The sequence below is a fragment of the Eulemur rufifrons genome, chromosome 30 (genome assembly GCF_041146395.1).
Source record: "Eulemur rufifrons isolate Redbay chromosome 30, OSU_ERuf_1, whole genome shotgun sequence".
NCBI lineage: Eukaryota > Metazoa > Chordata > Mammalia > Primates > Lemuridae > Eulemur > Eulemur rufifrons.
Window position 1 is genome coordinate 33,802,765 of NC_091012.1, and position 27,794 is coordinate 33,830,558.

The 27,794-nt window shown below is 38.3% G+C and overlaps 1 pseudogene; it reads left to right on the top strand.

Moving 5' to 3' along the window:
* Positions 1-5,213: 5,213 nt before the first annotated feature.
* On the top strand, positions 5,214-26,203 carry LOC138378851 (E3 ubiquitin-protein ligase RNF10-like; annotated as a pseudogene).
* Positions 26,204-27,794: the final 1,591 nt, after the last annotated feature.

Genomic DNA, 27,794 nt, shown 5'->3' on the forward strand with positions numbered 1-27,794 from the left:
AAACACTTTTACATGCGTTATCTCATTTGACCTTCACAACAACCCTATGAGTAAGTTTTATTACTATTCCTATTTTACAAATGAGGAAAGTAAGGCACAGAGAGGTAAAATGACTTGCCCAAAGTCACACAGCTAGGAAGTTGTGGAATTTGGCTTTGAATGGAGGTCTTATTAACTCCAGCGCCAATGTTTTTAATCACACTCTAAATGTGTAGTGGGGACCAGTGAAAACATCCATTCTGAAATTATGCTGAAATACTAAGCCTGTGCACTTACACATCAAAATACAATTTCCTACCCTGTCTTTACTCAACAAATGAAGCCCAGTGAACAGGACCCTCAGCTTGTTTTTTCTGGCTTTGCCCTGACTCCCTGTGTGGCCCCACACAATCAGTTAATCTCTCAAGTTCCCCAATTCCCCAAACCCATTGCATAGCCCTGCTTTTTGCGACACCCCAGGGTGTCTTCAATTATCTCAGAGGGGTTTCATGAAATTTTTAGAACAAATTTTAAACATAATCTTTTTTAAAGAACATATGCTTTACAAAACCTTTAGGAGGATAGAAGCGATTTCCTTCAAATGAAAATGTGTTGATAATTTTTATAGTCCCAGAGTGCAAGTTGAATGTTAAGGTATGCAGCTCCATCTGCTGGACATCGAACACACAAATAATAACTGTGATTAAATATTGATAATGGGGCATATTTGTAGCCTGCAGCATTCTCTATGGTCTGTTCTAAATACCTCATTTTAAAAAATAACAAAAATACATGGCCATTATCAAAAATTTATAAAACATAGAAAAATGGCCATGGATAACATAATAAGCACCTATAATCTTGCCTTCCTGAGATATATACCACATTAACAGTTTTTTCTTCTGTTTCTACGTATCTATGTCTTTTTTTTTTACCCAGGTGAGAACATATATGTACAGTGATACGTCATATTTATATTTCTAAACACTATATGTGTTTTCCAAGATATTTAATAATCATCATAAGCACAATTTTAATAGCTACATAATATTCTAAGGTTAATAATAATTTATTTATCCTCATCCCCATTGTCGGACATTTAAGTTGATTGACAATTTGGTATTATAAATGAGCATCTCTTTGCATAAATTTTGTCCAGACATTGGCTTACTTCCTGGGGAGTGGTTGTTAGTAACAGTGGAACTACAGGTCAAAGGTTAGGACTATATTTTAGCTTCTGAACATATTGCCAAATTGCTTTCCAAGAAGACTGCATCAGTTTACCCTCCCATTATCAGTGTATGAATGCCCTTCTTATGGCACCCTGGCTAACATAAGAGTATTGTCTTTTTTCATCTTTGCTAATTAATAAGTGAAAATTGGGCTCTTGTTTCCATTAGCATTTTTTATTACTAGTGCAGGTGAATATTTATTCATATGTTTATTAGCCATTCACATTTCCTCTTTTGTGACTTGTTCCTCAATGTCATTTTCCCATTGAGAGCCTTTGGATTTTTTTCATTATTTTGTATGTGGTCTTTAGATATTCAAGAGATTATTTTTCCTCTCATATTTATGACAAATATTTTTTCAAGCTTGTTCTTTGTCTTTTATTATACTTGGCATGTAGAAACTTTTCATTTTATATATTCAAATATTTTAATAGTTTCTTTTATGATTTTTCTCCTATTGCTTCTGAGTACCTTCTCTATACAAAGGTACAATAAATATTCACATTTTTATGGTCTCAATTTTTGATCCACATTTTTATTAGTTCCATTTTTATCGACTTGAACTAATTTTGATATAAAATATGAGATGAGGATATAGTTTCAAATATCACATTTATTAAATTGCTTTTCCCCACTTTATTGGATTGCGAAATTATCACCAGCATATATTTCACACAGCATTGTCCATGTGCTCTACAGAGAGTTGTGAAAGTTTAAATTTTGCAGTAGACTTTGGAATGGTTTGCTTTTTGCAGACAAAACGATTCTGGAATGTTGAGAAATTGTAGGGAGCCATTTAAGAATATTCAGCAGGGGACCGGGCAGCAGGGTGCCGAGTGGGTGGCTCACGCCTATAATCCTAGCATTCTGGGAGGCCGAGGTGGATGGATCGTTTGAGCTCAGGAGTTCGAGACCAGCCTGAGCAAGAGCGAGACCCTATCTCTACTAAAAATAGAAAGAAATGATCTGGACAACTAAAAAACATATAGAACAAATTAGCAGGGCACAGTGGTGCATGCCTGTAGTCCCAGCTACTCGGAAGGCTGAGGCAGCAGGATGGGTTGAGCACAGGAGTTTGAGGTTGCTGTGAGCTAGGCTGACGCCACGGCACTCTAGCCCGGGCAACAAGAGTGAGACTCTGTCTCAAAAAAAAAAAAAAAAAAAAAAAAAAAAAGAACATTGAGCAGGGAATTAACATGATCATGCCTGTGCTATCACAAGGTGGTAAACAAGGTTATAAATAAGGTGACTATCATATAATGTAGAGTGAGACCAGAGCAGAGGGAGATAGTTTCGAGGCAGCTGTGCCAGACAGTTTACACTTCTCTAAATGATTGGTGCTTTCCCCTGAGTCTTATAGGCATCTTGCTCCACGCCCTTTTTTTCTCAGTATCATTTCTTTAATCATTTTGGCATGGTCCAGGTACTGTGTTAGGCACTTTATATATGTTATCTCATTAACTCAGCCACACCCCCCAGTAAATAGGTATTATTTCCCCCCTCTCTTATAGATAAGAAAAGTAAGGCCAGGCACAGTGGCTCATGCTGATAATCCTGGCATTTTGGAAGACTGAGGTGGGAGGATCACTCGAGGCCAGGAGTTCAAGAATGGTGTGAGCAACATAGTAAGACCCCCATCTCTAAAGAAATTTTTTTTTAATTAGCAGAGCTTAGTCGCACATGCCTGTAGTCCCAGCTCCCTGGGAGGCTGCAGCAGGAGGATCACTTGAGCCCAGACGTTCAAGGCCAAGGCCCCAACAAGTTATGATCTTGCCACTGTACTCTAGCCTAGGACAACAGAACAAGACCTTGTCTCTAAAAAATAATAAATAAATAATTTTTTTTTTTTTTTGAGACAGAGTCTCACTCTGTTGCCCAGGCTAGAGTGAGTGCCGTGGCGTCAGCCTAGCTCACAGCAACCTCAGACTCCTCGGCTTAAGCGATCCTACTGCCTCAGCCTCCCGAGTAGCTGGGACTACAGGCATGCGCCACTATGCCTGGCTAATTTTTCTATATATATTTTTAGTTGTCCGTATAATTTTTTTCTATTTTTAGTAGAGACGGGGTCTCGCTCTTGCTCAGGCTGGTCTCGAACTCCTGACCTTGAGCGATCCACCCGCCTTGGCCTCCCAGAGTGCTAGGATTACAGGCATGAGCCACTGCGCCCGGCCTATAAATAATTTTTAAAAAAGGAAACTGAGGCTGAGAGATGTCGTATAAGTTGTTACAAGATCCCACAGCTGGTCAGAGTTGGAGGAAACAAAACCGAAACCCATGGATTTGGGGGAAATTAAACAAATACAAAACACCTAAAACCATGCCTGGCTTGATAACTAGGAGCTACTTACCTGTCCTGAGGCCTCATTAACTTAAATTTTATATACTAAGAAATATACTGGCATCACATTAACAAAATATCCCAGTAACTAAAGGAGGCTTATTCAAGCTTAATTGTGAATTATTTTGCCCCTCTGATTTTTGTGTAAAAAAAAGCTCCACCATGGCAGACAAGCAGCTTAGCTGCTAGTCCATCTTCTAGTACTAGGTAGTTGTATGACCTTGGGCAAGTCATTTAACCACAAAGTTTCCTTGTCTACTTAACCCCCCCACCCAAAAAAAAGGCAATCATGCCCCTCACAGGGTTTTCAGTAAAATAAAAACAAATCTGAGATGCTTAGAAAAGTTCAGAATTCCACATGATATTATAGATTTCCCAATTAACAAATCAAAATTCTTAGGCCATGAAAATGCCCATAGAAACAAACTGCAACAAACAGTGAATATGAACTCTTTGTTTCATTTTTATTTTTTCTTGTCAATTTTCAAACATACACAAAAGTAGGAAGAACAAATAATGAATCTCCATAGCCAATCACCCAGCTTCAATGATTATCAACTTTGCTGTTATTGTTTAATATAGCCTCCCAACATTTTATATTTCTGTATATTTTAAAACAAAATCTAAGACATTATATAAATATGATTTTTTATGAAGACAAATATAATGGGAGAATTTTATTTGATTTTCTTGAAGCCTAAGGAAAAAGTAAATTTTAAAACCTGGCAAAATCCAAGCAGATATTGATTTCACCTGGTCTTTCTGTTTTTAAAAGGTCTCAGAATAATTAATCTCCACTCTAAATAATGCACTGTTTTTTCAGTCCAGAACAAAGGCTAGTGAATTCCTGTTATGTATGGAGGACAAGCTGGTGGGGGGATTCCAGCTAGTTTATATAGAGGGCAACATTTCATTTTGATAGTATTTACAACATCAAACATTTAGCTTGTTTAGTATATTAAACCAGTTGAGCTTAAGGGTCATTCTGATCAGATTCAACTATTCTCGACAAAGTGAATGAAGACAAGACTAATTAAAATTTTCTTCAAGAAGAAATTTAAAAATAAAAGAAATATGAACGGTCTGTGCTGCCCACTAATAAGGAAGGTAGGAACCAGTTTCTCTCTCAACCCGGGTATTTGTCATTTCTTCCATGCATCTAATTTACAAAGCTCATTGACATTCACGATCCACAGCCTAATGACATGTGCAGGGCAGACATTCATGTACCCATTGTACAAATGAGAAAGTGAAGGGGGTTACACAACCTGGAGAGTGACACAGCGAGGCACTAGGGCCCTGGTCCCTAGTTTCCTATCCTAGATCTGTTGCCCTATGTAAGCAAATTTGCTGAAAAAGAATGAAATTCTTCACCTTCTATTTCCAGTCTCCCTGGGACTTAACACGATACCTGTACTTTGCAGCAGCTCAGTAAATATTTTTTGCCTGTCAGACTGCTTGTCAAATAATGGGAGAAAAGGAAAATTACAGGTAGAAAAACAGGAGAAGTTAGAGAAAACAAGAAAGGGAAAATGACATTAACTTAGAAAATTGTGCTTAGAAAATAAAGCACAAACTAGGGAAAAATGGGAACACGGAGAAAAACAAGTCAGACCACAATAAAGAATCATGAAATATATGCCAGAAAAAAAAATCTGAAGGCCATGTACCAAAAAGCTGATGCTGGTGGTAATGACAACTGTGACTACTACCACTTATATTTGTTAGGCTCTATGGTAAGCTTATTAACCCTCTGAGGTAGGGAAGTAATATATTGTCCCCATTTAATGGGTAAAGAAAGTGGGGGGCTCAGAGAGGTTAAGCAACTTGCCTAAGGCTATAGTGCTAATAAGGATAGAGCTATGATTCAAACCTAGACAGTCTGACTCAATTTTCATATCCTTTTTTTATACTTTCTGTACTTTGCCAATTTCCTACAATGAGCACGTATTACCTTTATTTTTTAATCCCGTAGCATTCATCGTGTATAGAAATAATTTTGTCATTACATCATTAACTATAGTTAATTACTATTTCTATTCATCATTTGTATGTCACCTCAATTAGGCTGTTAAGAGCCTGTGTCTCAGGGAGTGTCATGTTTTAATGCATATTATAGCAGCTCGATGAATACTTCTTAAATGAATGGACAATGGAGAGAAAAATGTGGGAATGCAAAGCAAAACAACCACAAAAAATGGTTTAAGGAGGTGATAAAAGATACGAGGAACAGAAAAGGGGGCACAGAAACCTATCGTGATGATCATGAACAGGAGATGTACTTGGGACCTAGGTAGAAAGACAAACACATAACTATAAAGTAGGGTAAATAAGAAGGGAAGCTAGCCACAGAGAACCCTGTTTTGGTGAAACTGTAGACTAGGATGAGAGCTAAAATGCATTAACAAAGAGAAGCCAGTCACAGTGAGAATGGAGATTTTTTTAAGGTATGGTACTTTAAAAAATTTAAATAGAAAAATTGTTTGAAAGTACCTTATGAGAGGGGAAAGTACTAAAATTGCTTTTCTGGCAAAGGCTGTCCCTTCATCCAACAATTATCCTAAGATACTTGAGATCTCATCTCCATAAATTCAATAGGCAATTGGGGCCACTTTCTCTTCTGAGGCCAGATGCAGAAACAGAAATTACAGTCATTTCCTATATTGCAGAAATTAGCTGGCCAGTTGAAAGCCACCTGCACACATTAATTCACATCATCAGAGGTTGGCATCTAGAAAGCTCAAGGCCCTTCCCTCTCTGCCATATACTTTACCCTCATAGGGGCCAAGCTCAGATAACCAAAGGTGAAGTCTAAGTTTGCAGTTGGGCCACATTACGAGGTGGTGATCTCTTTGTAGTTCCTGTTCACTTGGGAGTTAACGAATAACAGTTTTTCTTCTCATGGTAATACACACAATAGTTAAACATAAAATAATACCAAGGCAGTTCTCTGCCCCACCATTCCCCATCACCCTCCTGAGAAGCAATAATTTTCTATGATTTTAGCTGTTTCTTCTGGTTTCTACATTACATTATCTAAATAATGTAGCTAAAGAGCTGTTTATTTAATGATTTTAGATATTGTCTATTAGCTTTCTTTTGCAATAGTTGAGAATTTAGCTTTTTTATACCTTTCCCCACTGCACCTCTTGATCCTTCCCTTCCCTCAACCCTTCTCTCACAATTCTTGGTTAAATCATTAGCCAGGTCTACAGGATTATGACTATGCCAATTATTATTTGCTGATAAGCAAAGTAGTATATTATTGTTAGTCTTTTGAATTTTTTTCCTGAAGTTAATAACTGCTTCAGTATTTCATTGTTTAAGATTTCAATATTTCTAATGCTATTTTTCTTCAGGTATTCTAACAGTTCTGCAGAATATCTACTAATAATTTTTCCAAACACTCTGATCCATCTAAAAATCTGCTGGTTCCATATACCCCCTGAAGATTGCCTTCTCGGAGCTCTCTGTTCCCCTGCTACAAAGTAAGTTATTCTCATGGCCTAGAACACGACTGTCCTCCTGGGACTTCCCCTTACCATCCCCTGCAGTTGGAGTTTTGTTTTGTGGACTTACACTGTGTCTTTCTCTTTCTTGGCTTACCCCTTCATTTTAGTAGAGCAAAACTTCCAATAACTTCCAGAGAAAGGATTCATAAGAGGAATTTTTTGAGACCTTGTATATTTTAGTCTAATATTTAACATAAGCATGTTTGGATTGCCATAGAATTTTGAGATGAAAATCATTTTCCATTAAAAAATAGACATTTATACTCCAAGACTCTTCAATGGGAAAAAAGTAGTCTTTCAACAAACAGTGCTAGGACAACCAGGTATGCACTGGCAAAATAATGAAGCTGGACCCTTAATTCATACCACACACATAAACTCCTTATGAATCAATGACCCAAACTTAGAACCAAAACTTAGGAGTTAAAAAACCCTTAGAAGAAAACATTGGTACAAATCTTCATGACCTTACATTAGGCAATGGTTTCTTAGATATGACACCTAAAGCACAAGAGGCCAAGGAATTAATACATAATATTAATTCACCAATATCAGAAATTTTGTATTTCTAAAGACACTATCAAAAAAGTGAAAGAGAACCCACAGAATGGGAGAAAATATTTATAAATATATCTGATATTAGACTTGTACATAGAATATATAAAAAGACTTACAATTCAATAATAAAAAGAAAAATTACCGGATTAAAAATGAGCAAATTGTCTGAATAGATACTTCTACAAGGAAGATATACAAATGGCCAATAAGCAGATGAAAAGAAGTTCAGCATCATTAGTCATTAGGAAAATGTAAATCAAAACCAAAATGAGGCCGGGAGCGGTGGCTCATGCCCGTAATCCTAGCGCTCTGCGAGGCCGAGGCGGGTGGATTGTTTGAGCTCAGGAGTTCGAGACCAGCCTGAGCAAGAGTGAGACCCCGTCTCTACTAAAAATAGAAAGAAATTATCTGGCCAACTATAATATATATATATAGAAAAAATTAGCCAGGCATGGTAGCGCATACCTGTACAGTCCCAGCTACTTAGGAGGCTGAGGCAAGAGGATTGCTTGAGCCCAGGAGTTGGAGGTTGCTGTGAGCGAGGCTGACGCCACGGCACTCTAGCCTGGGCAACAGAGCGAGATTCTGTCTCAAAAAAAAAAAAACCCAAAATGAGATACTACTTCATACCCACTAGAATGGCAATAATTTTTTTTTTTTTTAGAAAAGGAAAAACATAAGTGTTAACAAAGATGTGAAGAAATTAGAATGCTGGGCCGGGCGCGGTGGCTCATGCCTGTAATCCTAGCACTCTGGGAGGCCGAGGCGGGTGGATTGCTCAAGGTCAGGAGTTCGAGACCAGCCTGAGCGAGACCCCGTCTCTACTAAAAATAGAAAGACATTATATGGACACCTAAAAAAATCTATATAGAAAAAATTAGCCGGGCATAGTGGCGCATGCCTGTAGTCCCAGCTACTCGGGAGGCTGAGGCAGTAGGATCGCTTGAGCCCAGGAGTTTGAGGTTGCTGTGAGCTAAGCTGACGCCACGGCACTCACTCTAGCCTGGGCAACAAAGTGAGACTCTGTCTCAACAAAAAAAAAAAAAAAAAAAAAGAAATTAGAATGCTTATATATTGCTGGTGGGACGGAAAAATGGTACAGCTGATGTGGAAAACAGTTTGATGTTTCCTCAATTAGAGTTATCATATGACCCAGCATTTCCACTTCTAGGTATGTAGCAAAGAGAATTAAAAACATATGTGTAGGCCGGGCGCGGTGGCTCATGCCTGTAATCCTAGCACTCTGGGAGGCCGAGGTGGGCGGATCGTTTGAGCTCAGGAGTTCGAGACCAGCCTGAGCAAGAGCGAGACCCCACCTCTACTAAAAATAGAAAGAAATTATATGGACAGCTAAAAATATATATAGAAAAAATTAGCCGGGCATGGTGGCGCATGCCTGTAGTCCCAGCTACTCAGGAGGCTGAGACAGGAGGATCGCTTGAGCTCAGGAGTTTGAGGTTGCTGTGAGCTAGGCTGACGCCACGGCACTCACTCTAGCCTGGGCAACAGAGTGAGACTCTGTCTCAAAAAAAAAAAAAAAAAACATATGTGTACACAAAAATGTGTACACAAATATTCATAGCAACATTATTCATAATAGCCAAAAAGTGGAACCAACCCAAATGTCCACCAACCAATGAACAGATAAACACAGTAGGGCATATCCATACAATGAGATATTACTCAACCATAAAAAGGAATGAAATACTAATACACACTACAATATTAATGAACCTTGAAACCATTATGCTGAGTACAATAAGCCAGTCACTAAAGGCCACGAGTTGTATGATGACATTCATATGAAATGCCCAGAATAGGCAAATCCATAGACAGAAAGTAAGTAAGCTGTTGCAAGGGTATGGGGGCAGGTGGGAGTTGAGAGCAACTGCTAACAATGATGAAATTTCTTTTGGGATGATGAAAATGCTCTGGAATTAGATAGTGGTGATGATGCTACAAGTGTGAATAGACTAAAAACCATTAAATTGTACACTGTAAATGGGTAAATTTTATGGTATGTGTCTGGCTTTTTTCACTTAGTGTAATGTCTTTTTTTTTCTTCCTTTTTTTTTCAGACAGAGTCTCACTCTGAGTAGCTGAGACTACAGGCATGCACCACCATGCCCGGCTAATTTTTTCTATATATATTTTTAGTTGGCCAGATAATTTCTTTCTATTTTTAGTAGAGACGGGGTCTCACCTGAACCACTTGTTGAATTGGGGTCACTTTCAAGGCAGTGGATACAGCAGCTGGGAAAAAAGGAACAAGTAGGGACATAAGCCTTTCAACAAGGAACTCTTTTTACAGGCCAATTGCCAATGTGTGGTGTCTGAAAACCAAAACTACACAGTTCATTTTGCTGATGCTTGAACAACTCAAGCGATCCTCCCGCCTCAGCCTCCCAGAGTGCTAGGGTTACAGGCTGAGCCACCGTGCCGGGCGTTTGCTGATCCTGATAATTTAGTCAACTGGGACTTTGTGGAACAAGTGCACATTTGTAGCCATGCAATGTTGTCTTGCCCAATATATCTCTATCCACCTACAGCAGCCAAGGTAACCCATTGTGGACACATCCGCTGGGCCTGCACCCTGCACTATCTTTCACTGAATGAGAAGACCTGGAGTAAATGCCCCATCTGTTATAGTTCTGTGCATAAGAAGGATCTCAAGAGTGTAGTTGCAAGCCACATCAGTTTGTTATTGGCGATATCATTACCATACAGCTGATGAACAGGGAGAAAGAGGTGTTCGTGGCCTTGCCCAAGTCCAAATGGCTGAATAGACCATTCTGTTCATCTAGGAGTGGAATAGCACAGCCATTACTCCAAGTTGCTGCTGGCCTCTAAAGAACAGGTGCTGCATGGAGTAGTTCTGGAAGAGAAAGTAGCACTAGAGCAGCAACTGGCAGAGGAGAAGCACACTCCCAAGTCCTGCTTTACTGAGGCAGCTATCCAGGAACCCAAGACTGGGGAGGAGGCTCTATAAGGATTGGCTGAAAGCAGAGAGGAGGTCACTGGTGTCATGGCTGCTCTGGAACAATTGGCGCTGATGGCTCCCTCGGCAAAGGAGTCTGTTTTTCAACCCAGGAAGGGTGTGCTAGAGTATCTGTCTGCTTTTGATGAAGAAACCACAGAAGTCTGTCCTCTGGACACTCCTTCCAGTCCTTTTGCTTTCCCTCCAGTAGAGGACAAGGAAGCAGTGTCTGAACCAGGCCTGTGACTACTCAGAGGTAGCAGATGACAATTTTGGGGAAAAGACTATTTGCATTGAGCTCAGCAAGCAGCAACCTGTCACCAAGCCAGGCTTCACATACCTGAGCGGCAATCCTTGTTGCCACCTTCACCAAGTGGAGTATGGGCTGCACATGTTCCTGCACCTTGTGAATGTGCACTGCCCCCTGCAGGAGCATAGCAACATGGAGCCCAGCCTGGGGAAGATCCCGGCAACTGTTGTGGAGATCGCTGGGTACTCCGTATCTGAGGATGTTTGACAGCATCATAGATATCTTACTCACCTGCTGTTCACCTGTGAGTTCAGCATCTGTGAACTGGCTCTGCAGCCTCCCCTGGTCTCTGTGGAAACCCTAGAGATATTCTCAGATGACATTAAAAGGAAGCGTCAGCACCAAAAAAAGGCAGAGGAACACCACCGAGAGCATAGGATTCTGAGATGGAAGAGAACAAGAAACAGGACAAGTACCCACAAGTCCACACCCCCTACAGAATCTACAGCAGTTTCCTGCCTTCAATTACTATACCTGCTCCTCCAACTCTGCTTTGGGTCCCCCAGCACCAAGGGCCACAGAGCCCTCTCCCTTTCTCCTCTTAGAAGGCTCCCATGCAGACTTTCTGCTGATCCCTCTGTCACCCACCGCCATTCAGGGCAGTCCCTCATTTTGCATTGGGAGTCTGGAAGAAGACTCTCCCTTCCCTTCCTTTGCCCAGATGCTGAGAGTTGGAAAAGCAAAAGCAGGTGTTTGGCTCAAAACTGCTCCAAAGAAAGATGAGAACAGCTTGGTTCCTCCTGCCCCTGTGGACAGCTAGGGGGAGAGTGATAACTCAGATCATGCTCCTGTGCCCAGTTTCAAAAATTCCTTCAGCCAAGCTTTTGAAGCAGCCTTCGTGAAACTGGACACACCAGCCACTTCAGATCCCCTCTCTGATGAGAAAGGAGGAAAGAAAAGGAAAAAAGAAAACAGAGGCCGGGCGCGGTGGCTCACGCCTGTAATCCTAGCACTCTGGGAGGCCGAGGCTGGAGGATCACTCGAGGTCAGGAGTTCGAGACCAGCCTGAGCAAGAGTGAGACCCCCGTCTCTACTAAAAAATAGAAAGAAATGATTTGGACAGCTAAAAATATATATAAAAAAAAAAATTAGCCGGGCATGGTGGCGCATGCCTGTAGTCCCAGCTACTCGGGAGGCTGAGGCAGGAGGATCGCTTGAGCCCAGGAGTTGGAGGTTGCTGTGAGCTAGGCTGACGCCACGGCACTCACTCTAGCCCAGGTGACAGAGTGAGACTCTGTCTCAAAAAAAAAAAAAAAACAGAAACAAACTCCTGTTCAGCACCTCAGTCATCTTCACCAAGTGACACTACTGGCCCAAGCTACCCTCTCCATCTGGTTTTCTTTTTTCTGTGCTTTTGTTTGGCTGCTTTAATTTTTAAGTACTTGAGTTTGAACAGGTAAGCTTTGAGGGAGGGGGGGTTTTCACTATGTGAGGGGGAACAAAGAAAATTTTAAATACAATGCATTTTCCAGCTTCCTGTCTTTACACCAAAGTAAAGTATTGACACTTACAAGAAATCTCTTCCTGCTGAGGTTTTTAGTTTGTTGCCAGGTTAGTCTTTTTGACCTCTGACTAATTAATGTTTCTCTACCCAAAATCAGTTTGAGTCCCTTCAGCATCCCCTGGAGCACCCCAACCAGAAAGGTACAGCACTGCTCTACTGTAGCTTCATGTGTCAGGGCTTCATGGTTTCAGCACACCTATCAGTTTGTCTTTTGAAAATAATTGAGTTGGCTGGGCGCGGTGGCTCACGCCTGTAATCCTAGCACTCTGGGAGGCCAGGGCGGGAGGATCACTTGAGCCCAGGAGTTTAAGGTTGCTGTGAGCTAGGCTGACGCCACGGCACTCTAGCCTGGGTGACAGAGCAAGACTCTGTCTCAAAAAAAAAAAAATAGTTGAGTTTATTATCAATGCATTGATTAATGTTCACTTATACATTCCTGTACAGAAATTATGATTTTTGTGATTACCGTAACAAAATGATATTCCTTGTGAAAAAAAAAAGTTGAGTTTTTCCCACCTGTGCAGTTCTCTTTGTTAAAGAAACAGAGAGATGGGAATGAAATGGATTGGGGACAAAAAATAAAAATAAAATAAAGTGAATCATTGCTGTGGTATTCTCTTCATGGTAACTTTCTATTCCCTTCATTCATTCTACTTTACTAATTGGAATTCTTTTTTTTTTTTCTGAGACAGAGTCTCACTCTGTTGCCCGGGCTAGAGTGCCGTGGCGTCAGCCTAGCTCACAGTAACCTCAAACTCCTGGGCTCAAGCGATCCTCCTGCCTCAGCCTCCCGAGTAGCTGGGACTACAGGCATGCGCCACCATGCCCGGCTAATTTTTTTTTCTATATATTTTTAGTTGTCTGGCTAATTTCTTTCATTTTTAGTAGAGACGGGGGTCTCACTCTTGCTGAAGCTGGTCTCAAACTACTGACCTTGAACGATCCTCCTGCCTCAGCCTCCCAGAGTGCTAGGATTACAGGCGTGAGCCACCACGCCTGGCCAACTAATTGAAATTCTGCTATAAGGAAAAGTTGTTTTATTTTCCCCATTTATTTATTTATTCAGTAATTTATATCTGTAATGAATCATGGATATTTATTTTATTCTATGGGTTATAATCCGTTAATGTCTTTATTTAATTTATTTATTACTCAAATTATCCCAGATTTGTCCACTGGGAGTTCCTTCAAGTTGTTTTATGTGTCCTTTTGAATTCCCCCATCATTTTTTAAATCCTTCCTTACTTTCTGACATCCCAGACTCAATTTGTACATTCCCTGTCCCAGCCCTGAAATCAACCATTTCTCCAAAGAACTTTGCTTCCTTTTGTTGGAAAATGGTATTTAGAAACCAAGATCTGTCCACTAAATGTGATCAATGCTACTGTCATGTTTTGGTTTCTAGGCTTTCATGGCAGACAAAGCTAGGAATTATACAAATGAATACACATATATACACACATTTATGTCTCTCTCTCTCTATATATAATTAGTTTATACTGACATCTCCGACTTCAACACACAGGTTTCATTTTAGTCTTCCCTCTTTACATATTTGTAATTTGTTTCTCACACAGTGTCAAATGTGGCTCTGATTATCCACAATATATACTTAATTTGCTCAATCCTCCTATATAGTTTCAAAAAAATAAAATATTAAATAAAAGAATTTGCAGATTGCTAACCCATACCCATGTGAAAAACAAATTTATTAAGTACAATATTTGTGTACCACTCTGTTTGTCTTTAGCCTTATAGTATGCAATCAAAATAAGATATTTCAAAGTTATTTAGATTAGTTCTTTTTCTTCACTTCCTTCAGTGTAGTTATGTTATTCATTTGTAATATAGTTAGATCCATTTGTTACCATTTGCAATTCCATTTGGCATTCTCCCCACCCCCTGGTTGATTTTATTGATTGACTGATTGATTGAACATTGTGAAACATTACCATCATTCTAAAATCCAGAGCTATACAAAAAGGTATATTCTAATTTGTGTCACTTCCCCCAACACTTACTAACCCATTCCCATGCCTCCATTCTTTCCACTCTGTTCTCACACACTCCTGTAGGTAACCAATCTCCTTAGTTTCTGGTTTGTCCTTTCTGTTTTTATTTTGCACAGATAAGCACAGACATGTATTATCTTAATCTTCTTTCTTATGTAAAGGTCGCATATTATAGATAGTCTTTTGAACTTTCCTTTTTTAACTTAATATATCTTTGAAATCAGTTTATGTCAGTTCCTACAGATCTTCTTAATTGCTTTTTACAGCAACATAACACTCCATTGCATGTACCTAATGTAGTTTATTCAACCACTCTCCTTTGTACAGGCATTTAAAGTAGTTTCCAATATTTTACAAATACAAATAATGCTGTGTAGGGACCACACCCCTTAACCCCCTAAAGGTTCACCGAAAAATCACTCACAGAAGGCAGATTGATTAATTGGAGGAAAGGCATACAAATTTATTTTATGTGTATACACAGGAGCCTTCAAAATGAAGACCCAAAGATACAGAGGAAGTTGTCTATTTTTATGCTTAGGTTCAACAAAGTATGGACACCCTTGTAGAAATGTGACTGGACAAAAAGGATACTATCTAATGCTAATAGATTGAGTGGGGAAAACCAGCAAGACCTGTCTGTCTAGATTCTTCCTGGCCTCTCTGAGCATGCATTCCTTCCTTCTGGCTGTAGGGAAGGTTCCTCTCTGGAATGGGGGTCGGTGACCTACAGTCAAACAAGGTAAGTCAGATACTTTCTTTATGGCCAATTTTTACGCAGAATCATTTTATGTTTTATGTCTGGCTTTCAGAAAAAGAGGTTCTGGCTTTTATGAACTGCCTTGGGGAAGAGGGACTCTAGTTTCTATGGGTAGCCTCAGGGAAGAATGAGACTGAGAGGCAAAGGAGGACAGGAGATGGTCAGAGAAAAAGTTCTGCTTCTGAGGCCTTCATTTTGGGGTACTGTTTTCTGAGCCCCAGCAGCTGCAACGAATAACCTCATGCATGTGTACTTTAGTATTGTTGGATATGTATCTTCAGGGTAGATTCCTAGAAGTGGGATTGCTGGGTCACAAGGTAAGAGCCTATGTAATTTTGTTAGATAATGCCAATTTCTCTCCAGGAAAGTAGTACTAGTTTGCGTTCCCATGAGCAATATATCAGAGCGCCTGTTTCTCCACATCAAATAGGATATGCTGTCATACTTTAATATTTTTGCAAATCTGATGAGAAGTGGTATCTCTGTTTTCATTTTCATTAATCTAATTACTATAAGCTTAAACATTTAAGGATCATTTTTACACACTTTCGTAATGTATTCATGCCTATTCTCCATTTTCTTACTGGGATTTTGGTTCTTTGTCTCAGTTTTTAAGAGTTCTTTATATATTAAGGATATTAGTCCTTCATTATGATATATGTAGTTAATATTTCCCTCCAGTTGGTCAATTGTCTTTTGACTTTGTTTATCAAGATTGTGCCATGCAAGTTTTTTGTTTTTCATCTTTATGTAGCCAAATGTACTAATCTTTTATTTTATTTCCTCTAGATTTTGAGTCATAGTTACAAAGCCTTTCTCACACCAAGGTCAAAGAGAAATTTACCCATGTTTTCTTCTAGTGCATGTATATTTCATTGTTTGCCTTTAGATCCTTGATCCATTTGAAATTTATTCTTGTGTATGGTGTGAAGTACATATCTAATTTTATCTTTGTCCCAATGACTACACAATATTCCCAGCACCACTTATTAAAAAGTTCACCTTTGCCGTAATGATTTAAGATGCCACCTTTTTCATACACTAAATTTCCACATGTTTTAGTCTATTTCCTAGGCTTTCTATTCTCTTTCACTGGTCTGTTTGTCTATATATGCACCAGGACCACACTTCTTTAATTATACAGGCTTTATAATATATTTTAATGTCTCACAGGGCTAGCTAGAAAACACCTCTCGTATTTTTTTCCCTTTTAGTGATTTCCTGACTATTTTTTCTGTATGTTTATTTTTTAATGTGCATTTTTGTATTAGTTTGTCCAACTCCATGGAAAAGGCTAGTACATACCCTTTATGAGATTGCATTATATTTAAAAATTAACTTATGGAAAACTCCCATGTTTATAATGCTATGTACTATTTGATCCAAGAATAGAGGCTGGCTTTCCATCTGTTCAAATTTAATGTAGTCTTTCAAGAGTGGTTTAAACTTTTGTTGTATAGGATTTGCACATTTCTTTTTAAATTTATTCATAAGTATTTAATTTTCTTTTTTTGTATCATAAGCGAGGTTTCTTTACCATTATATTCTCTACATTTAGAGAATATTTACTTTGTGTTGTGTATACATAGGCTATTGATTTTGTATGCTAATTTTATATTCTGCTATCTTTCTGAATCTTTTATTATTTAAGTTAGTTTTGTCATTGTTTATCTAAGGGATTTTTAGGTATACTGTCATATCATATGCAAATAGAGTTTTGCCATTTCTTTATAAATTCTTATGTCTTTGATTAATTTGTGTTGTCTGATTGCATTGACTAGCACCTGCAGTAAAATGTTGAATAGTATCAGAGATAGCAGACATGTCTATTTATTGTTCCTAATCTTAGTGGAGGCTGGGCGTGGTGGCTAACGCCAGTAATCCCAGCACTCTGGGAGGCCTACAGGGTTGGGGGGTGGGGAGGATCTCTTGAGGTCAGGAGTTTGAGACTTAATCTTAGTGGAATGTCTCTAGTGTTTTCCCATTAAGATGTTGGCTTTAGGATTAAGATAAATATATATATAACCCAATTATATTTACATGTACATTATGTGTGATCAGGCGAAGAAAGTATAAAAGTATGTTTCCATTTCTATATTTTGGAGTGAGTGTTGTCATCATGAATGTTATTGAATTTTGTAGAAGGCTTTTTCAACACCTATGGAATAAATTGTATAATTTTTTTTTTTTTTTTTTACTTATATTGGAAGTCGGCAAACTATGGCCTAAAGACCAAATTTCATCCGTGGCCTCTTTTTGATTGGCTCTCAAGCTAAGAATGGTTTTTACATTTCTATTAATTAATTTTAGAGACAGGGTCTCACTATGTTGCTCAAGCTGGAGTGCAGTGGCTATTCTCAGGTGTGATCTTAATGTACCATAGCCTTGAACTCCTGGGCTCAAGTGATTCTCCTGTCTCAGCCTCTTGAGTAGCTGGGACTGTGGGCATCTGCCACTGAACTGAGGAAGTCTTCACAATGTCTGTTAAATCTTCATTTTGACTGTTATTTCCTCTCCTGTTTTATTTATCCATATGGGTATGTTTATATATTTGTAATCACAAAAGCAACTTAATTTTTGCCTCCCATCCCTTTAAATTTGTTAAAGTTAGATAGTCTAGACTCTATCCTCTGTCTTTTTTTTTTTTTTAAGACAGAGTCTCACTCTGTTGCCCAGGCTAGAGTACCATGGCGTCAGCCTAGCTCACAGCAACCTCAAACTCCTGGGCTCAAGCGATCCTCCTGCCTCAGCCTCCCGAGTAGCTGGGACTACAGGCATGCACCACCATGCCTGGCTAATTTTTTCTGTATATTTTTAGTTGTCCAGCTAATTTCTTTCTAATTTTAGTAGAGACGGGGTCTCGCTCTTGCTCAGGTTGGTCTCGAACTCCTGAGCTCAAACAATCTGTCTGCCTCGGCCTCCCAGAGTGCTAGGATTACAGGCATGAGCCACCGCACCTGGCCTCTATCCTCTGTCTTTTGGTGAAAACTCAGGCTGTCCCAGTGATTTCCTCATCACTCTTTAAGAGGCTAAGAGGGATTTTTACATTTTTGAAGGGTTGTAAAAAAAAGAAGAATATGCAATTGTGACTCACTGTATATGGCCCACTAAGCCTAAAAGATTCATTATGTGACTCACTGTATATGGCCCACTAAGCCTAAAAGATTCATTATCTGGCCTTTACCAAAAAACTGTTTGCTCACCCCTGACATATCTATTAAGATGGTATATGTTACTAATGTTCGGTCAACCTTGCACTCCTAGAATAAATCCCACTTGGTCAAGGTATACCATAGTCTGAGATTAGGGTAAGGCAAGACAGGCACCTAGGCCTCAAAATTTAAGGAGACACTCACTCTACTTGCCCACCCTGCATTTCCAAGGCTCTGAGAATGAGTGCCTCTTTAAATTTTGCACTCTGGATACTTTATATTGAAGGAGGCAGTGACTCTCAGGATCATGAAAGTGCAGGGTCAGCATGTGAGAGTCACTGCCTCTTTAAATTTTTTGCGCTAGATGTCTGGCTTGCATCACCCTAGTCCTAGCCCTGATGTATCTTTTTCTTCATGTGGTGTGGAATATTGTTTACTAATATTTTATTTAGTAATTAAGCATCAATATTTGTGAGTGATAAGTGGCTTCTAATTTTCATTTTTGGTGCTATCTTAATTAGGTTTAGGTATCAATCTTAATTTGCATAATAAAAAATTAGAGAGTTTTTCTTCATTTTCAATTCTGTAGAACAATCTTACAAACACTGAGACTATAGAGTTCCCTTGTGAAAACTTTTGGCCATAGTGTGATTTACTGGTATAGAACTTTATTAACTTTTTCTATTTCTTCTATGGAAATTGGTCTTTTTAAACTTTCTTACTCTCAGAAGGTCAGTTTTGGAGATTTGTATTTCCCAAGGAAGATTTTCATATCATCTATGTTTTCAAATTCATTTGCACAGAAATCTGGAGTAGTATACTATTTAAAAAAAAAATTCTTCTGTTTCAGTGCTTATTTTATATTTGTCATTTCTTATTTTATATATTTGTGCTTTCTCCCATTGTTTGGATCGTTAGTGATTTGTCTATTTTGTTAACTTTAAAAAAAAACACAAAATTTTGACTCATTAATAAGGTCTAAACTTTCTTTCCTATTCTTTACTTCATTAATTATTCCTATTATCTTTATTTCCATTCTTATACTTTCTTTTGTCTTATATTGTTGCTCTTCTAGGTTTTTTTTTTATTTGAGCCAAAAAACTAATTCATTTTTCATTCTTTCATTTTTAGTGATAAAATATTTAGTGTTGTGAGCTTCCTTCTGATCACTGCTTTAAACATATCCCATAAAATCTAATGTGTACTGTTTTGATTATCATTACCTAAAAGTTTGTCTGTAATTTCACTATGCATTTTTCTTTCACCAAGAATTGTTTAACGGAAAGTTCTAAAATTTCCAGAGGGAGAATCTTTCTGGGTTTTATTAGTAATTTCCAATTTTTTTACATTGTGATTAGGGAGTGTTATTGATAATATTTCCATTTGATGGAATTTACTGATATTTTCTTTAGATTCTAATATGTGATCGATTTTTTTAATGCTATTTATTTATTTTATTTATTTATTTTTTTGAGACAGAGTCTTGCTTTATTGCCCAGGCTAGAGTGCCGTGGCATCAGCCTAGCTCACAGCAACCTCAAACTCGTGGGCTCATGCGATCCTCCTGCCTCAGCCTCCTGAGTAGCTGGGACTACAGGCATGTGCCACCACGCTCAGCTAATTTTTTCTATTTTAAGTTGTCTGGCTAATTCCTTTTTTTTTTTTTTTTTTTTTTTTTTTAGTAGATATAGGGTCTCACTCTTGCTCAGGTTGGTCTTGAACTCCTGAGCTCAAGTGATCCTCCCACCTCAGCCTCCCAGAGTGCTAGGATTACAGGTGTGAGCCACCACGGCTGGCCCTTTTAATGCAATTTATTTCCTGACAAGAAGTTATATTCTCAATTATCTGAGTAAAGGGTTTGATATATATCTATCAAATCTACTTTGTTGATTGTGTTGTTTAGGTATTTTATCTCAATTTTTGTTATAGTCTTATTGATGTATAATTTATATGCCATAAAATTCACACATTATTAACCAAATATTTATAAGTCTACTTCTGGATTTTCCATTTTGTTCCCTTCATGTATTAGTACTTAGCTATCTTAAAGCAAATACCATATTTTATTGGCTTGATTACTGTAGTTTAATTTGAAGTCAAGTAATGTAAGATCTCCAATTTTGTTCTGCCACTTCAAAATTATTTTGGCTATTCTAGGTCTTTTGCATTTTCATACAAATTTTAAGATTTTCTGTTAAATTTCACAAAAATGCATGCTGAGATATTGACTGGAATTACATTGTCTATAGATCAATTTGAGAATTGACATGTTGACAATTATGACTCTTCTGAATCATGAGCAAGTTATATTTCTACATTTACTTAGGTCTTCTTTAATTTCTTTCAGCAATGTTCAATGTTGTTAATGTACAGGCCTTGCACATTTTTGTTAGATTTACTCCAAAGTTTTTTTACTTTTTTATGTTATTGCAATTTTTTTAAATTTCAATATTCAATGCTACATTTTTAGTGTATAGAAATACAATTTTTAAATATTGACCTTATATCCTGCAATATTGCTAAAATCATTTATGAGTTTTAAGACCTTTGTTGTTGATTTTATTGGATTTTATGCAAAGATGAACTTGTCTGTAAATAAAAAATTTTACTTCTTCCTTTGCAATCTGCATACTTTTCATTTTATTTTCTTGCCTTATTGCACTGGCTAGGACCTCAAGGTCAATGTTGAATAAAATTGGTGAAAGCAGACATACTTGTCTTATTCCTAATCTTAGAGATTACTTCCACCAGCAAATAAGATTCATCAGAATTTAGGGACCCAATGTCCCCAGTTTCATCAGAGTTTTCCCACCCATCTTCATTCTAACTTACAGGATCCCATTCTTTCCCAATCAATGACCTCACTATAACAGTAGACACCTTGAGAAACTGGTAGTTCAACAGGCTGTTGCGATTCAACTAGTTGTAGGATAAGATTCTGCATTTGATTTCCAGCAATCTCAGTCATGTAGCTATAGGAGATAAGGTTCTTCTTCAGGGCATACATAGAAGTTTTCAGTTCGTTTATGTGATACTTGAGCTAGGAATTCAAATCCCTGAGCTAATCCTTTTCTTCCACTACTGTATCCAGCAACATCAGAAACCAACCAACCAACTTCATTATATTCATTAGACTTTCAAAGTATCGTATACACAGTTATCCAGGTTTTTGCTTCTTATAAGTGGTTGCTTAGTAGTATTCAATGGAGATACTGTGCATATTTCTATTGTCAGATCATGCCATGTACTATCAGTGCTCTCTTTATCACTGGAAGTAATTATTAGCATCTTTAAATCTAACCAGATTAGACTGCCAATTCCAGAAACCCTAGAAACAATTCAGAAAACTCTTCCTTAAAATTCTGTTTCTCCAAAACCACTTTCAGTACCAAAATTTGTATTAGTCTGGGTTTTCTTTTTTTTTTTTAATTTTACTTTTTATTGTAAATTAACAAATAGTTATATATATTTATGGGGTACAAAGTGATGTTATGATTTACGAATACAATGTGGATTAATTAAATCAGGCTAATTAACATATTCATTACCTCAAAGACTTATTTTTTGTGGTGAGAACATTTGAAATGTACTCCCTTAAAATACTCCTTTAAAATGTACAATACACTATTATTTACAATATTTACCACACTGTGCAATAGACCTCAAAGTAAAAAAAGAAAACTTATTCCCCCTCTCTAATTGAAGCTTTGTGACCTACTTGTGTTAGTTTCTTATTGCTCCTATAGCAAATTACCCTAAACTTGGTGGCTTGAAACAACACAGATTTATCATCTTAGTGTTCTGGAATGCAGAAGTTCAAAATCAGTCTCACTCGGTTAAAGTCAAGGTTTTGGCAGTGCTGTTTCTTTCTGCAGGCTTTAGGGAAGGAAAGCCTTGCCTTTTCCAGCTCTTATAGGCTGCCCACACTCCTTGGCTTACTCTGACCTCTGTTTCCATCCTCACAACTTCTTGTCTGACTCCGGCCTTCCTGCCTCTAGTCTGGGTTTTCAAGAAAAACAAAACCAATATCTTTCTCTCAATATCCCAAAAGACACAGAAAGAGAGAGAGAGGGAAAGAGGAGAGAGAGAGATAATGAGAGAGATTGACAGATAAATAAACAAAGATAGATAGATAGATATAAGATATTGGGTCATGTGATTAGAGAGAATGAGAATTTCAAGATCTACGATCAGCAAGCAGGAGACCCAGGAGAGCTGATGGTATGTTCCAGTCTTAGTATAAATTTGAAGGCAGGAGACGACTGATATTCTAGCTCAAAGATAGACAGAGAGAATGAATTATTTCTTACTTAGCTTTTTATTCTATTCGGGCCTTCAACAGATCAGATGAGGTCCACTCACATTGGACAGGGAAATTTGCTTTACTCAGTCTATGATTCAAATGTTGATCTCATCCTGAAACATCCTCACAGACATACCTAGAAATAATATTTTACCAAAGATCTGGTCAACCCATGGCCCAATCAAGCTGACACATAAAATTATTCATCACACAGGGTCTTTTGCAGTGCAAAAGTTTTTAATTTTGATGAAGTCCAACTTATAATGTTTTCTAATATAGCTTGTTCTTTTGGTGTCATGTCTAAGACTCTTCACATAGCCCTAGTTCCCAAAGATATTCCCCTATGTTTTCTGTAAAAAGTTTTATAGTTTTATATTTACATTTACATCTATGATCCATTTTGTCTTAATTTTTGTATATGGTGTGAGGTTTAGAGAAGTTTTGATTTTTTTCCCTATGGTTGTCCATTTATTCCAATACCATTGATTGAAAAGACCATCCATCCTTCATTGAATTTCTTTGATCTTTTGTCAATAATCAGTTGGACTAGCCAATTTTTCTTACATATAGCCCCAGAAGTGCATGCAATAAAGAATAATAGATAATTGTACTTGATCAAAATGTAAAACTTTTGTGCTTCAAAAAACACCATCAGAAAGTGAAAAGATGGTTTACAGAATGGAAGAAAACATTCAAAAATCATATATCTGGCAAGGCACTTGTATCCTGTATATATAAACAGCATTTACAATTCAATAATAAAAAGACACTGGGTATTGTGTCAGTAAGGAACATAACCTGACTAGAGTTTGTAGTAAAAATTTCTATGATTATTGAGATTCAGGAAGGCACTAGAATAAATTAGTGCCCTGTGCAGTTGATATTTATTATTGCTTTGTGGTAATAATATACTCATAATTTTAGATTTTCAATAAAACTCATTCCTTTTTTAAAAATAATAATAATAATAAAAAGACAAATAACCCAAATGAAAAATGAGCAAAGAATTTCAAGAGACATTCCTTCAAAGAAGATATACAAATGGCCAATAGGTACATGAAAAGATGCTCACCATGATTAGTCACTAGGGAAATGGAAATAAAAACCCCAATGAGGTAACATTTTATACCTACTAGTATGCCTATAATAAAAAAAAATAGACAATGACAGGTCTCAGTGAGAATGTGGAGAAATTCAAACACTCAATGCACTGCTGGCAGGAATGTAAAATACTGTAGCTACTTTGTAAAACAGTTCGGCAGTTCCTCAAAAAGTTAAATATACAGGTTGGGTGCAGTGACTCATGCCTATAATCCCAGCATTTTGGGAGGCCAGGGCAGGAGGATTGCTTGGGCCCAGAAGTTTGAGACCAGTCTGGGCAACGCAGCAAGATGCTGTATCTAAAAAAAAATTAAAAATAATTACCCAGGTCATGCCTGTAATCCCAGCACTTTGGGAGGCTGAGGTGGGAGGATTACTTGAGCCCAGGAGTTCAAGGCTGTAGTGAGCTATGATCATCCCACTGCACTGCAGCCTAGATGAGACAGCGAAACCCTGCCTAAAAAAAAAAAGTTAAATATAGAATTACTATGTTACCCAGCAATTCCACTCCTAGATGTATACCCAAGATAAATCAAATCATATGTCAACTGGCCGGGTGCGATGGCTCATGCCTGTAATCCCAGCACTCTGGGAGGCCAAGGTGGGCGGATTGCTTGAGGTCAGGAGTTCGAGACCAGCCTGAGCAAGAGCGAGACCCCATCTCTACTAAAAATAGAAAGAAATTAGCCAGACAACTAAAAATAGAAACAATTAGCCAGGCATGGTGATGAGTGCCTGTAGTCCCAGCTAACCAGGAGGCTGAGGCAGGAGGATTGCTTGAGCCCAGGAGTTTGAGGTTGTTGTGAGCTAGGCTGACACCACGGCACTCTAGCCCAGGGAAGAGAGTGAGACTCTGTCTCAAAAAAAAAAAAATTATATGTCAACAGAAAAACATATATAAATATTCATGAGAGCATTATTCATAATAGCCAAAAGTGACAAAAACCCAAATGTCCATCAACTGACGAATGGATAAACAGAATGGAATGCTATGGAATATTTTTCAACCCTTCATTTTCTCTATGGTTCTTTTATTTTCAATTTTATTCATTTCTGCTCTTTATTATTTCCTTTCTTCTGCTTGCATTGGGTTTATTTTGTTCTTTCTTCTTTAGTTTTTGGAGGTGGTCACTTAGATTATTTATTTGAGGTCCTTCCTCTTTTCTATTTTCAGTAGTTAGTGCTATAAATTTCTCTCTCAACAACAACTGTATATAGATGTGTTAATCTTTTTGTTGTTCATTTTTGTGATAGTGTGGTATTTTATGAGATTCCTACTTTAATGGCGCCCTCTTCTGTCAGCATAACAAAGTCCAGCTATTTAGTAAATTTGTCGTTTTGTTTTGGTGATGGGGAGGGGGTTTATGTGTTCTCTGATTTTGTAGTTCTTTTTTTGTCTTGTGAACATAAATTTTACCCTTTTGCTCTTTTCTCCATCACCATTCAATTACCAAAGGGGTTCTTTTTTTTTCATTTCAGAATATTATGGGGGTACAAACTCTTTGGTTACATATATTGCCTTTGCACCCGAGTCAGAGCTACAAGCATGCCCATCTCCCAGAAAGTGTACACCGCACCCATTAGGTGTGAATATACCCATCCCTCCTCCCCCCTCCCACCTGCCCAACACCAGATGAATGTTACTTCCACATGTGCACATAAGTGTTGCTCAGTTAGTGCCAATTTAATGGTGAGTACATGTGGTGTTTGTTTTTCCATTCTTGTGATACTTGACTTAGAAGAATGGGCTTCAGCTCCTTCCAGGATAATACAAGAGGTATTAGTTCACCCAAAGGGTTCTTCTTCATTGCTTTTTACCTTTTTCCTTTTCAGAATCACACATGCAATTAAGTCTCTTCCCTGTAGTCTATACTGTGATCCACCTAGACCAGCGGTCCCTAACCCTTTTTGGCACCAGGGACTGGTTTCAGGGAAGACAATTTATCCATGTACAGGGAGGGGGATGGTTTCGGGATGATTCAAGCACATTACATTTATTGTGCAGCCAAACCTCTCTGCTGATGATAATCTGAATTTGCAGCCGCTCCCCGGCACTAGTATCACCACCTCAGCTCTTCCTCAGCTCAATCATCAGGCATTAAATCCTCATAAAGAGCACGCGACCTGGATCCCTCGCATGCAGTTTACAGTAGGGTTCACTCCTCTAAGAGAATCTAATGCCACCGCTGATCTGACAGGAGGTGGAGCTCATGCAGTGATCTGAGTTATGGGGAGTGGCTGTAAATACATGTGAAGCTGTGCTCCTCCTTGCTCACCTCCTGCTGTGTGGCCAGTTCCTAACAGACCACGGACTGGTACCGCCCTGCAGCCCCAGGGGTTGGAGACCGCAGACCTAGACAATTTTTTTTAAATTAGGGTGAACTTAGTCTTTCTGGTGGTGGTTTTACATATTTTTTGGCCTTTTAGCTATCTTCCCTCTTCTGTTCCCCCCTCAGGTTTTCTGAGTCTGCCTTGCTGGCCACAAAGCCTTGTAGCAGGGCAGGTGGGAAGGGGAGGGAGCTTGAGAAACAACACACTACAGTGTGGCATTATTTATCCTTTCACTTACAGTTATTTTGAAGTTTGGGTATTCTTTCTCTTCAAGTTATGGTGAGGGTATTGTTTTGTGTCGTTTTCTTTCTCTTTTCTTGTTGTTCTGTATTGTTTTTGAAGGGAGATTGAGAGATTGGGACCTAGTTGGTTGCCATTGTTGTCAGCTACCCAGAAGTTCCCCATTATACAGAATTCTAATAATAGATTGATGTTATTTTCCCAGGTCTAAATTAATGTTTCTCTCTCTTATCCTGTTTTTAACCCAATGTTTTGTTTGGAAGACAAATCCCTCCTCTTTCCCTAACCGCCACCACTAAATATGAAACGCCAAGATTCTAATATGTGAATTATTTCAGGTATCTCCAGAATCAAATGAAATCATGCAAATATCAAAGTCTCTTGTGTTCTGACTTAAAACATTTCAAGAGCAAACTGCAGTGTACTTTGTCATTCTAATTGAGAACATTTGGATAGATTAGAAGAAACAAAATATGCAAGAGTCCACTCAGAGGTTCATCTATTTAGATCCCAATGCCTCATCCTCTATGATCCCCTTTGGGAAGACTTTACTGGCTAAAGCTATGACAGAGGAAAATTGATTTTCCTCATGATACCTGTTTTTTAGGTATGGCTGTTTCAAGACATTATGCTTTCAAAATAAATGTTACTAAATTAAGGTTTAGTGGCCATGTTCTCTCACCCATCTTTTTTTCAGGAAGTATGACATTGAAGTCAATATAAGACACCGGTTAAGGAGTGTGATTCTCAGAGCCAGAATGCCTGGATAAAAATCTAAGTTCTGCCATTGTCTAGATGTGTGATACAGCTACTGAATACTTCTGTACCTCTATTTTCTCATCTAGAAAATGGAGTTAATAACAGTACCTATCTCATACAATATTTGCAAGTTAATACATGTAAAGCACTTAGAATAATGCATGACACATAGTAAACTCATGTATTAATAAGTATATTTATTGTATAACCTAGTTTTAGCAGTATCTTTAATAGCTGTAGTAGTTATCTATTGCTACATTATAAATTGCCACAATTCCATGGCCTCAAGTACCCATTTATTATCTCAGCATTTCTGTAGGTCAGGAATCTGAGCACTGCTTAACTGGGTCCTCTGCTTCAGGGTCCCTCATGAGGCTACAAGCAAGGTGTTAACCAAAGCTTAGTTCTCTTCTGAAGGTTGGCTGGGAAAGGATTTGTTTCCAAGGCTTCCGAGCTCATGTGATTGTTGGCAAGATTCAGTTCCTCGTGGTCTGTGAAACCGAGGGCCTCAGTTTCTATCTGACCATGGGCTGAAGATCGCCCTAGGATCCTTGCCACAGTGGCCTCCCCAACATGTCAACTTGCTTTATCAAAGCCAATAAGGTAGAGAGTCTGCTACAAAGACAAAGTACTCTTGTATGTAACCTAATCACAGAAGTGATACCCCATCACCTGCACCATATTCTCTTTGTTAGAGATAAGTCACAAGCCATCCCGCACTCAAGG